This window comes from Canis aureus, chromosome 28 (genome assembly GCF_053574225.1).
Source record: "Canis aureus isolate CA01 chromosome 28, VMU_Caureus_v.1.0, whole genome shotgun sequence".
Taxonomy (NCBI): Eukaryota; Metazoa; Chordata; class Mammalia; order Carnivora; family Canidae; genus Canis; species Canis aureus.
Window position 1 is genome coordinate 16043080 of NC_135638.1, and position 13324 is coordinate 16056403.

Below are 13324 nucleotides of genomic sequence, written 5' to 3' on the forward strand. Positions count from 1 at the left end.
AAATCCCAAATCCTTGTTAGCAATGATAGAAACTTCCATGATCTTATCTCTCTTCCCTCTCCAACTTCATCCTGAACCCACCATTGCTTTTTATGCTCTTGTGGTAAGGAATTGCATGTTGTAGAACACACACTGTTGTTTTGTTCTTTTCTTTCTTTTCTTTGGGGGCTATCGGTTTGCCATCTCCTTGTCCTGTCATTCTCTTCCCACTCACCTATTAATTCCTCATCCTTTTTTAAGGTTCAAGTCAAGCATCACCTCCTCATGAAGGACTCCATCCGCAAAGCCACACATAGCCCCCCCCCCCCCATCTGCAACATTTGTCCTCTGAGAGGAGTGCCTACAGTCTCCCTCTGTCAGGTGAGGTTTCATATGACACAGTATTCAAAAGCACTCTCAATGTCTCTTTTTTTCTTCTCTGGTAGACTGTAAACTCTTCAAGGAGAGGGGCTGACTTTTTACCATCCCAAACCCCTTGCATGTGCCACAGAACTGTCATGTGATAAAACAGGTAACAAATCCGAGCAGGAGTGAGGGAATAAGGGTCGAATGCTTATTTCTCAGGTAAATGATGATTTGCTGCCTACACCTGAACTTTTGCAGCATCTTTAAGTAGGTTAATAACTATGACCCATGAAGCACCTGGGTGCCTCAGTGGTTGAGCATTTGCCATTGGCTCAGGTCTTGATCCTGGGGTCCTGGGATTGAGTCCCACATCAGGCTCCCAGCAGGAAGCCTGCTTCTCCCTCTGCTTATGTCTCTGTCTGTCTGTCTCTCTCTCTCTCTTTGTGTCTCTCATGAGTAAATAAATACAATCTTAAAAAAAATAACTATGACCCACATAATAAAGAAATGTGTTTTGAAAACTGTAAAGCACCGTCAAGTGGTGGTTAATATTTATTATGCAAGAGGATTTAGCAGTGGGGATTGATTTTTAGATTTACTTGATTATGAATATGCAAATCGTTAGGACAATTAGTGATGAACCCATCAGATTGTTTTTTGCTTAGTTAGACAAGTGGCCACAGACCTAGGCAAACCCAGATAGTCCTGAGCTATTTGGCTTTCTATTCTCCTGAGCAAGGAGATGAATGTTGTCACCTTCTTCAGCTGGCTGCATGTGGAATAGTTCAGGTTTCAGTCCCTTACCCCATGACAACTCCATGGGAGCGAGGAGAAACACGGTGGAGGAGCCCTGGAAAGGGAGACAATTGTAGGGTGAAGGCACCAACAGGGGATCCTGAGGCAGGGAGCTAAGATGTGGGTGTTGAAGAAAGATGGATGTATACCCAGAGATTGTTTTGCATCTCAAAATGTGCCACAGTATTCTACATTCTCCTTGAAACATTTCATGTATTACATTTTTTATTCCCTTTCACTTCCTGTTCTCCATCTCATTGGAGTTACATATAAATCTACAGACCGTTGCCCCTTTCTCCTTCTACCACTTCATTAAATTAAAAATTGGGAGTAGAGGTTTGCCATAGTGTTTTCCTGTTTGCCTAACGTCTTTTAAATCTATCGTATTTTTGTAAAAAGGTCTCAAATATTTGCACCAATAGGGATGGAAGGGGGTGCCTGGGTGGCTCAGTCGTGTAAGTATTAGATTCTTGATTTTGGACTAAGTCGTGATCTTGGGGTTGTGGGATCCAGCCCTGTATCCTTGGGCTCCATGCTCAGTGGGGATTCTGCTTGAGGTTCTTTCCCTCTCCCTCTCCCCCTCCCTCCACTCATGTGTGCTCTCTCAAATAAATAATCGATCTTTAAAAAAAAGAAAAAAAGGAATGGAAGTAAACTTGCACGGATGGACATCTACACTCTAGAAGTGCCCCCAAAGACACTTGGACATGCATTGTTTCAGTGATTACAGTAAACCTACCAAAAGCAGTTGCAAGGACTCTTCTTTAGTACTATTTTCACATTAATTCTATTATTGTTTAAAAATAATTATAGTTCTCTAGTTATTTTAAACAGTTTGCTTAAAATAGTTTTTTTTAAATTGCTATTGTTAATTTCTACTCTGAAATGGGTATATGAAAAATATACATTTTATTTGGCCTAACAATTAAAATGCATGAATTTGCCCCTTAGGTTGTTCAAATGCAAAACCATTACTGTCCTTAACAATGTATAATTCTAACAAATTAGTGGTATTTTTGAAAGAAAATTGATCATGAGAAGTTTTTTTTTTTTTTTAAATCTGAGAATTTCCATTGGTCTTTGGCACATTTAACATCCATCTATTGGACAAGGGTCATCTTCTGTTTCACACCCAGCTCTCTCAAGTGGGTATCTTACCTTATCTTACCTTTCCTCCATGTAACTTAAAGAAAAAAGATGCAAAAAGAGAATGGAGTGACTGAGCATTCTTACCCTTCTTTGGTCTTACCATTAATTTTTGCAGGGGATGGTATGATAGCTTGTATTTCCTCTCCTTTTTTTGTTTCTAGTTTTATTGAGATATAACATATAACATTCTGTAAGTTTAAAGTATATAACATAATTATTTGATATATGTATAAATTAGGAAATGATTACCACAATAAATTTAGTTAACATATATTATCTAAACACAGTTAAAATTTTTATTACTTATAATGAGAACTTTTATGATTGGTCTCTTGGCAACTTTCAAAAATACAAAAGTGTTATTAATTGGAGTTACCATGCTATGCATTACATCCCCAGAACTTATGTATCTTATAACTGGAAGTTTGAGCACCTTTACCCGTTTTTCTCACCTCTTACCCCTGCCTCTGGCAACCGTGAATTTGATCTCTTTGTTCATGAGTTTGGTTTCTTCAGATTCTACGTGTAAGTGAGATCATACAGTATTTGTCTTTCTCTGACTTATTCCACTTAATATAATGCCTTCCTGGGGATCCCTGGGTGGCTCAGTGGTTTAGCGCCTGCCTTTGGCCAAGGGTGTGATCCTGGAGTCCCCGGATCGAGTCCCGCATTGGGCTCCCGGCATGAAGCCTGCTTCTCCCTCCTCCTGTGTCTCTGCCTCTCTCTCTCTCTATGTCTATCATAAATAAATAAATCTTTAAAAAATATATAATGCCTCCTTTCCTTACTTGCTGATTTTGTTGTTTGCCCTGATTTAACAATGATGAAATGTTTATTGAAGATCAGTGAGAAAATCAAGACTAAATTTACAGATTGTCTCGCACACTTACAGTATGTCTCACAGAGCCACTTAACTAATCTATCTACTGCTCACACAATCCTAATGACACATTTGAATTCCAGTTGATTTGCAGTTGTATTTACTGAATTTGCTGGCTACCTGGACTTCAGAGTTAACAAAAATAATTTGTAAGCATTGAAAAAATAGTTGTCAGTCTTTTCTGCTTTTTATTTTTGCCAAATATGTTCTGTCCACCATGCCTCAGACGTTATATTTATTTATAGTTTATCCGTGGTGGTTAAAGTATCTGTGTGCTTTCCACTACTGGTTCAACCACCGCCTTGTTACAGGATTATCTTTATCTTTAATTCTGCTGTGATTAAATGTGATACAGCAGGAATGACTAGTCTTTTACTCTGTTCACAAGCGAATGTATGAACGACAAATGCAAAGAAAACAGGCTAAATTGTTATTGTGACTAAAACAATTTATTGTGTGGATACATGCATATTGTAATATTTTCTATGCCTGGGATTCCATCTACTTTCCTTCCTTTTTTCTTTTATGCATTATATGTCTCTATTTAGAGCCAATAGAAGATGGAAAAAGTTAGGGAAACATCAGTTAAAACTTAGGTCACTGACTGCAACAGAAGATTGGAACTATAAAAAATGATTATGAATTGGGGAATATACCTTATATTAAGTGAGTCAGAAAAGATCTGGAATTTTCCCAAAGACTTATAAGAGGCTGAGAATGTAGCCTGATTATAGGTGAAAAGAACTCTAAGAAGACAAACTTTTAGTTAAGCCAAAATGAAAATAGCTAAAGAATAATATTTTAGCCAAATAAATATAAAAATATTTTAAGAGTATCAGTTTCAAAAATAGATTTTTAATACATAAACTTGCTTGCTCAACATCTTCTTCCTTTAATGATATGGAATTTTATCTTACTTTTATTATTCTTCGCAAGAAAGTAAAACTAAAATAGATATTAAAAAACTAGTATCTTTTCTTGAGTTCATAACATGCAAATTAAAATATCTTAAAACTCAGCATTCTTAATTTTAAAGTACCATCAATAAATCAAACATTTATGTTTATTCTCTTATTTATATAAATTATCTTTTGAAACTAGTGTAAGCAAAATGTAGAGTCAAGCTTATTTTTTTCATAATAAGGTTCAAATCTGTCAATAAAAATATAGAAATTATGCCTATTCTCTTTTAAGAAAATGATTTCATTCGAACAATAAATCAGAGTTATGCAATGCATTTATTAGCACTTGAAATATTCTAGTGTAATAATTAGCTAAGAAAAGCAATAGAAAAAAGAACAAGAACTAGTGAATATTTCAGACTGAGATAAGGTTAAAATAGCCTTAGTCCACTAACTCTTGTGATGCCTTCTTCTATTTTTCTTTTAAAATATGTATTAGTGATTCACAAAAACTAAAAATTCATATACGAAACATCCTTATTATAGAGTAGTGTATTGTAGTACACTGGATTTTCAAAAACACTGTCCTACTGATTGAAAGTATTCGCAAAATACAGGAATTTTTCCTAGCTACAAGATTAAGGAATTGGAGTTAAAACAAAACAAAAAGAAAAAAGCCTACCTACCAGCACTAGACAGTCAGAGGCAAAGGAGACCTTTATGAAAGGAGCTGTCTGTCTCACTCCACAGAAGACCAGGGTCAGAGGTCATCAGCATAGCACATGCTATGCTGTGTCATAATATAACAGTGCTTTGTTAATGGAAACATACCAATAGTCACAAATAATTTCCAACTTCATTAAATGGCAAAATTTCTCAGAGATTATCAGAGGATACTTATAGATATGGGAACATTACCTATGTCAGGTGTCCTCTTATAAGAGGGATCAGCAGCAATATATTTCAACGTGGAGTCTTTGGGATAACTGAGAAATTATTTTTCTGGAATCCTGCTGTATCGCTCATGAATGCTCTAGCTGCTGTTCCTGGCTCCCACTCTTATTCTTTTTCATGCAGAGCTGAAAAACAAATCACAACAGAAAATTTTTAGCAAAATGGACTTAATATTTCAATAAAAAGTTTGTAGAGTGGTATGGGCTTGAAGAAGATGAAAAGAGAGTTTTCATATGCAGGCCAGAAATAAGAAGAGTAGTTATCAATAAATGCAGCATCTGAATCTAGTCCAACACTGAGTTTTGAGTGTGATACCAGTTTATAAGTCTTCAAAGAGGTGGGGGGAAGTACATGAGTTGACCAGTCCTAAAAGTAATGCTTTTTTTTTTTTTAAGATTTTATTTATTTATTCATGAGAGACAGAGAGAGGCAGAGACATAGGCAGAGGGAGAAGGAGAAGCAGGTTCCCTGTGAGAGCCTGATATGGGACTCATTCCCAGGTCCTGGGGGATCATGACCTAGGCCAAAGGCAGATGCTTAACCACTGAGCTACCCAGGTGCTCCAGCATAAAGCATTTTGTATAGAAACCTCAAATGTGCATTTCAGTCTAAATATGAAGACTCAGAGTCAGTATTTTATTCATTATTTGTTATCACATACTTTTTTAAATTACAAAAACAATTATATATTCGTTTAAGACAATTTTCCCAAAAAGTATTATATGATTTAAGTGAAGAATTCCTTTAAGAAACTAAAGAACAATAAGAGATCTTTATAAAACCCAAGACATGTAGCCAAATGATACATCTTGGAAAATATATAGCTTGAATGAATTTCTTATCTGAAAATTTATATCAGTATCGACTCACGGAAATGTATTTTATCCTACAGGATAAAATTCAATATCATCATATTATTACAATTAATTTTGTTCCAGTCTTGGTCATTAAGCGCTCCTACTCTAAATTTCAATGAATATTTTAGGAACAAAAATAAATTAATTAATTAGTTGAATGATTCATTCAAGTAACTAGAAAAAGAGCAAGAAAGCCATGAAAAATGTTTAAAGGAATTAATAACAAAATAGTAATAACAAAATAAAAACAAAATGAACAAAACTAAACACAGTACTTTAAAGAGACAGATACATTCCATGTTAACTAATTTTTAAAAATAACATATAGGTTTAAGATAGAGAAGAGATTGAAAAATCATGTGACTACTAATTATAGTCTGTATCAGTAAATTTTAAATACAATACCATATGAAAATTTTTCAGATACATATTATCACATGAAATTAGGTCAAACTGAGAAACCAGAAGAAACCCGTAATAATAGCAAATGTGTTAGAAATCGTACATTATGCTAATACAAAAACGTCTCCTTCTCCATGAGATCTAACCTGACCACCATATTTAAAATTGTAGCCCACTTTCTCACTCCCTCTTTCTCAATCTCTTAGACGTTATCCTACTTTTTATCCATTACTTTTATCAACTTCTTACATACCATATTTCTTACTTATTTATTATGCTTATTGTTCACGGTTTCCCTTGCTAAAGTGTAGTCTCAAAAGTTCAAAGCTCTTTGTCTATATTGTGCACTGATATATCCCAAGAGCCTAGGCCATTTTTCAGTATACAATAAATATTCAAAAGTCTTTTCTGACTAAAAAAAAAAAAGATGAAACATCAAAAATATTCCCATTAAAATGGAAAAAAGATAAGAAGAATATTATGCTACTATTATTACATATTACTCTGTAAGTTCTAGACAATTGAGATAAGACTAGAAAAATATGCATATATACATCTATAAAGCAATTCATATATATATTTATTAACTTAAAAATATAGTTAAAATGTTATATTTAAAATAGTATTATTCTGTATGTTGGCAAATTGAACACCAATAAAAAATAAATTTATTATTATAAAAAGAAAAAAAAAGAAATAACAATACCAATAGACTACAGAATTATGCCCAATGTGAAGAAAAATACAAAGCTTTGGTGAAATACATGTGAATAAAGTCTTTAATAAAATGTTCAACTGTTTCTGGATCAGAAGATAAAATTTGGTAAAAGTTTCACTTCTCTCCAAATTAAAGACATTAAAGAAAATTCCAATTAAAATCACAGTATGATATTTCATGAGAATTAGCAAGATTATTGTCAAATTCATCCAGAAGAGTAGGTAATAGAAAATGTATTAAAAGGTAAAGATACTAAGATGAATGAAACTACCTAATATTTGAAAAAACACACCTGAAATCAAATTTAGAGGATTTGAAATGAAAGTACATACTGATATTTAACATGCAAGTGTAAACAAGTAAAAAGACTCACAGACAAACCAAGCCTCAAAATGACTGTCTCACTTTGAATTTCCTCCTAAGTAGCCATGTTCACCACACAGCCCTTCTTAAAGAGGTGGCCAGATTTGGAACTGCATGAACTCACCACCCCTTCCCCGTTGCTGGTTAAGCCAAAGGTGCACCTTTAATTCAAGGACAGTCAATTCTTAGGCAAACCTGTGCCCTATGTATGACACGAGCATAGTAAAATTATGCATGAGGTCAATCAAATTCTCTCTCCTGGTATATGGAACTAGAAAAAAAATGAGTTAATGGGGGCAATAGAGGGCGGCAACTGAAGCTAATTAGATTCTGGGAAGAAAAGTCATTTGACATCGTCAAAATGAAAACTGTCCTGTGTGTGTGACATGAAGGGGCAGAAATCGAGAAATTAATAAAGAAGTTGTGGGGAAGAGAAAAGATATTTTGAGGAGGGGATAAGGAGGCTGGAAAGTAGATAGTAACAGGAAATGAAAATCAGAGAACAGCAGGGGCACCATGAAAAAATAGCAAATGACCCATGAGAGATTGAAAAATACGCATTCATTAGAAATTCCTTTCTTTCCAATAGAGAGAGATCAGTAAACAATAGCCCATGAGCCAAAAACAGCCATCTTCCTATTTTTGTATTATTTACAAAGAAAGAATTGTTTTTGCAATTTTCAGTGATTTAAAAATCTAAATAAGAATAATATTTAGTCATAAAAATGAATTATACGAATTTCCAATTTCAGTGTTCATAAATAAAGTTATTAGAACATAGGCACACACATTTCTTTATGGACTGTGTAAGATTGTTTTTATGGTACGATGGCAGAGTTGAATATTTTGGAATATTTGTATGTGGTGATTACACCCCTGTGCACTGATGTACTACAAATAGATGCGATGCAGTTAAAACTCACAGTATTTTAAGCCATGGTGTGTGATAGGACACCAAATATTCAAAGATTAAATATACAAAATCTCATAACAGACCATTATTAACAGATAAATATTTGTCATTTGCAATTGATTTTGATGATAGGGAACACTAACTCTGAATCTCAACTAAATGCAATGCTACCCCTTCAGAAAACAATTCCATTCTTCTCATTAGCCAACTAGTGTTACAAACAGTTGTATTCCAGAATTGTTAAATTTTACATTTTGTGGAAATTTGTTTTCCCTGTTATGTAAGTACCCAAATATTTTCAATTTTGACTTGTGTCTACACAACCCTAAATATTGAACAACAAAAAAAGAGCTTTTTGTGCCCCTCTTCCTGAAAAACTTTGTGAATGTCTGATCTAAAGGATTCTCAGCTTGGATTTCCATGCACACGTATCCTTACAAGGTGTCTGTGATGGTGAATTTTACGTGTCACCTTGTCTGGGATGCCCAGATAGTTGATCAAACATCATTTCTGTGTATGATTGTGAAGATGTTTCCACCTTTAGTTCAATTTAGAGGGAAGGGACATATATTGATTCTATTTCTCTGGAGAATCCTAAGACAACATCCTCCTTCATCTGAGACAAATTTAGAAAATTTTCTTCTTGAGAAAAATAAACCAGTAGGGGGTGCCAAAAATGTTTAAAATGTTAAAATTTGAAGCAAAATTTATTAAATGAAATTAAATGGATAAGTTCATATTAAAAAGCAGTAGTTACTAATGAGTACTGGTCCACACATTCTGAGTTCCAAAGATCATAAATCGACTCTTTCTGAATGCTTTGGAGATACCCTTTGGTGTGCACCGTGATCTTCCTTGCAAAACATGTGCTTCTCTCACAAGGTACCACAACCACTATCTCCAAGGGATTCTGCTCTAGAAATTTCTTCCACCCTTGTCACTGCATGATAGTGATGAGCAGCAGAGATAAGAACACGTTTTTTAATTTGTTACCATGTCCATGTCAGTCTTAACATCACACTTAAAGATGTAAATATTCTTGACAATTATATTATTTTCTTCTTGTGTGCCTAGTTGAGACAGAGACTGATTTTCATATTTTACTTGTCAGAAGTTTCAATATGATCTTGTCTTCTACTTTCCTAGTTGATATCTTCATATTTTTCTGGTCAACTAAGAGGTACTTTTCTTGTTTTTCTGCACAGCTTGTAAAGTGATTTCATTGATTTTATCAATGATTTCTAGGGATCTAGAACAGACCTGGAAGACTAGCAGCACGGACTCAAGTCTATCTTAAAATGGAAATTTTGGGGTGGATTTTTTTGCTCATGGAGTATGTTAGTTTACCCACCAGACCTCTACCTCTCCATAAAACGTACAGTGGTCTTTATGGAGTTCGTATTATATGCCAGACACTCTTTCCATGGTCTAATGATTGAGGAAATTGAAAAATATCAGAGATATAGGTAGAGCAATAGAGATGCAGATTTATATATATTATTAATATTTCAATAAGAGAATTAATAAAATAATCTGGAATCACAGAACAAGGAATAGCAAAAGGCATGGATGAATGTCTGCGTGTGAGCAGTATGAAATGTTAGGCTCAGTACCTTCCCTAGACATTACTTTTTACCTCTTGACACTTGGTCATGGGTCAAGTGTTCATCCAAATCATTTTATTTCCAGTTGAATCAGAATTCTGGAAGCACTGCCAAGTTTGGAAAGCTGCCATAACTTGAAGCTGTCAGAGTCAGAGATATAGATTCCCTTTTAGCTATGGCAGTGAAACCTGCTGCCATGTGGCATTCTCGTATTTTCAGATGGTCATTCAAGACATTAAGTGAAGACCTTGGTGTTCGGTTTATCTGCTAAAGAACCAGACGTCTTAAAACCATAAGTCACTTACACTTTCTTTGTCCCTGAGCATTCTGCAAAATTTCTGGATCATTTTCCTTTTCCAGTTGGTCCTATGTTATGCTTTGTTGTGCTGGCACTATCTCGGTCTTATATAACGGGTGATGTGATATCTACTGGACTGTCGTGCTTCCTACCATATTATCATGTTATACACAGAGAGGCTGCCCAATTAATTCATAGTGATTCATTAAAAAAATATTGCTGACTTGTCTGTGCATTTGAGAACACTTCTGAGAGATAGTGTAAAGGCAAGAAGTAAGGCAGAAATTGGATCCCCAGAAACTCCTTTTTTTCCCCTAGATTTCTTTTCTAAATAGAAAATAAACTTTAGTAGTGACTCAGCTTCATCTATGTACTTAGAAGTGGGAAATAATCCTCACCTTTACCAGTCTGACAGCTATAATCAACTGCCAGGTGCCTGTACTAGGGAAAGTTGGTATGTACGGACCTACATGTCAGGGAGGGCCCAAAGAAACCACTTACTCATACCTGGAACAGGGGCACTCCAGGAAAGCTGGTGAGTGGCTATTTCCAATTCTAAGTTTCTTTTCATCTAAAAACAATAATGATAGCACTAAATTAAGCATCCCAAGTCCCCATGCTATAGTGTTGAATTGCAATGAACCTGGTCTCAGTGCCTGCGGAGTGATGGCATTCCCCAATCTCATTACTGGAATCTCTGCCTTGTCATTTAACATTTAGCGAAGCATGCGATGTTGCAGGTGGAATTTTCTTTCAGTTTAAATACATGACTGTAGCAGCAAATGGGAGTCCTCTTTACCTGTATGAGGATGGATAGAGATATTCATTTATTTTTTTGCATATATTGGGCAAATTTCCTTAAGTACCTGTTTTATGCCAACATGATGCCATTTGCTAAGGGAGACAAGAGAAGTGTCATTTGTGATCCCAAGTCTAGAGATGTTAACATTGAAATCTTCAATTTTATCTGAAGTCTCCCTTAGCCTAACTTCTTATTGAGCAATAATAATAACATGACATTTTTTTTTATCACTTTTCATGTTCCAGGCATGATGCTAAGCATCTTCTAAAACCAGGGCATTGATCATATTATTATCTTTAAAAAGAAATAGAATTTAACACATTCAGAATCCGAGTCTGGGAGAAGTTGTCCTTGTCCAAAGTAACCCAGCCAGTGAGTAAAATAATACCATAGTAAGTAAAGTGATAGAGCCACAGCCTCAATTCAGGTCTGTTTTACTCAGTGTCATTTGTTTTCACTTCTCTACTGCCTCCCAAGCACTAAATTAAAACCGAAGTTCCTGCATCTCCAAAGTAAACCGTAAGTCAAAGCAAGTAAGGGAAAAGATCAATTAGAAACACCACAATGCCGGCCTCTTCTACATCAGAGGCTAAGGAGACATAGATTATTCTCTCCTCATTTTTTCACATATAAATCTTTTTCAAGTGTCTTTCCTCTTTATTTGACTATGCTGTCCTATTACAACAGCTTCCTGACTTGTTTCTCTGCCTCAGATTTCGTCCCCTAACCTATCCTGTGAATTATCACATAATGATCAATCTAATATACTAATCTGACCATGTCACCCTTATGTAAAGAACTTATAAATGGTTTTCCATCATCTGATCCAGTGTCCTGCAAATGGCATGGGATTTAGCCTGAATACTTCATCTCCTGCCACTCTCCTTCCTCCTCCCAGAGGCCCTGGTGGTACAAAAACGTGTATTTTCCGCACACATCATTCTCTTCGGTACGTCTTTTCCTTATTTTCTCCTGAGATGCAGTTCCTTTCTCCTTAGATGTTTAAGGAACTCCATATATTTCTAATACATACAGGGCACATCACTATCTTAGCACTTCCCATGTGGGAATAAATAGACCTATTTTTGTTGGGGGTTCTCTCTCCCAGCAAACTTGAGGCCATGTCTTTTTCATATTTGAATCTTCAGTGCCTTGTCAAAGGCCTAACAATAAATGTCCATTAAACAGAATTAAAGCAAGCAAAAGTAATCAATCAACCTAAGAAAAACAGAAACAAAGCTATTCCTAGTTTTTCTGGTAGAACATTAAAAATGGCTTTGACAAGTAAATTTGGTGAGAATTCAAAAGATCTGGGTTTACCACATCTTTGCATTCACTTGTTATGTGATCATTGACCAACCACTTAATTTTACCTGAGGTGAATCTCAATTCTCTAATTAATTACATATTTGCAATGGATCATCCTTAGATGTTCTTTCAGGCATGAATTCTCTGGCTATCGTTCTAACTACCCTGCACACCAGAAATGACCCTTCAGGAGCTATTATTATTTAGAGGCTACATATATGAATCAATATAAGATCTACACATCAAGACAAAGTAAAACATAATAAAAATTCTGTTTTACAGACCAGAAGTGCTCCCCTGACTCAATTATTTACCCTAAAATGACATGCCACTAGGTAGAAAGAACTAAGTAAGAAAATGTGGGTAGAAAATTGCAACCCAGCACCCTAGCTAGAAAGCAAATCCTAAACATTGGGGCTATATCATAGTCTTAATGCATTTTTAATGTCTTATCTCTGTTAAATTACAAAATTCAACTGAGCAAATTTAAAGATCAAATTGGCTCTATTCAATGATTCATGAATCAAGTAGCATCCCATCTAGCAAATAGAAAGGAGCTCCACTGAACTGTAGAAAGAGAAATATTTTTTAAAGTCAGAAAAGGGGTGGAAAAAGGAAATTATAAGCAAAGAATTGAAAGCATTGTTTCAGGCAAGGTCGCCCTCCTAAGGAGACCTGGGAGTAGGGGGGGTGGGGAGGTTACCTCACTTGTGCTGACCAAATAATTCCATGTTGACTGGTTAAAGGTTATATTCCTGGGGGTGAGGGGTGTGCAACTGGAGTTAGGTTAAGTATTAAGTCTTGTCCTGCTGTCCTGGGGTTGAGCACAAGTGACTCCATTTTGGGTCTGCTGTCTTCTTTTGAACATCTTACTCTACATGCAAAGTGTTCAGAATGGTCCTATGTTCTACCTTTCTACCCAATGAGCCTACTGAAAGCTTATGGAGGTGAAGATTCTGGAGCAGCCATCCTTGGCTCCAAGAAGCTCTGCTTCCTCAGTGAAAACAAAGGGTTAGCTTGAGAAACAACATTAG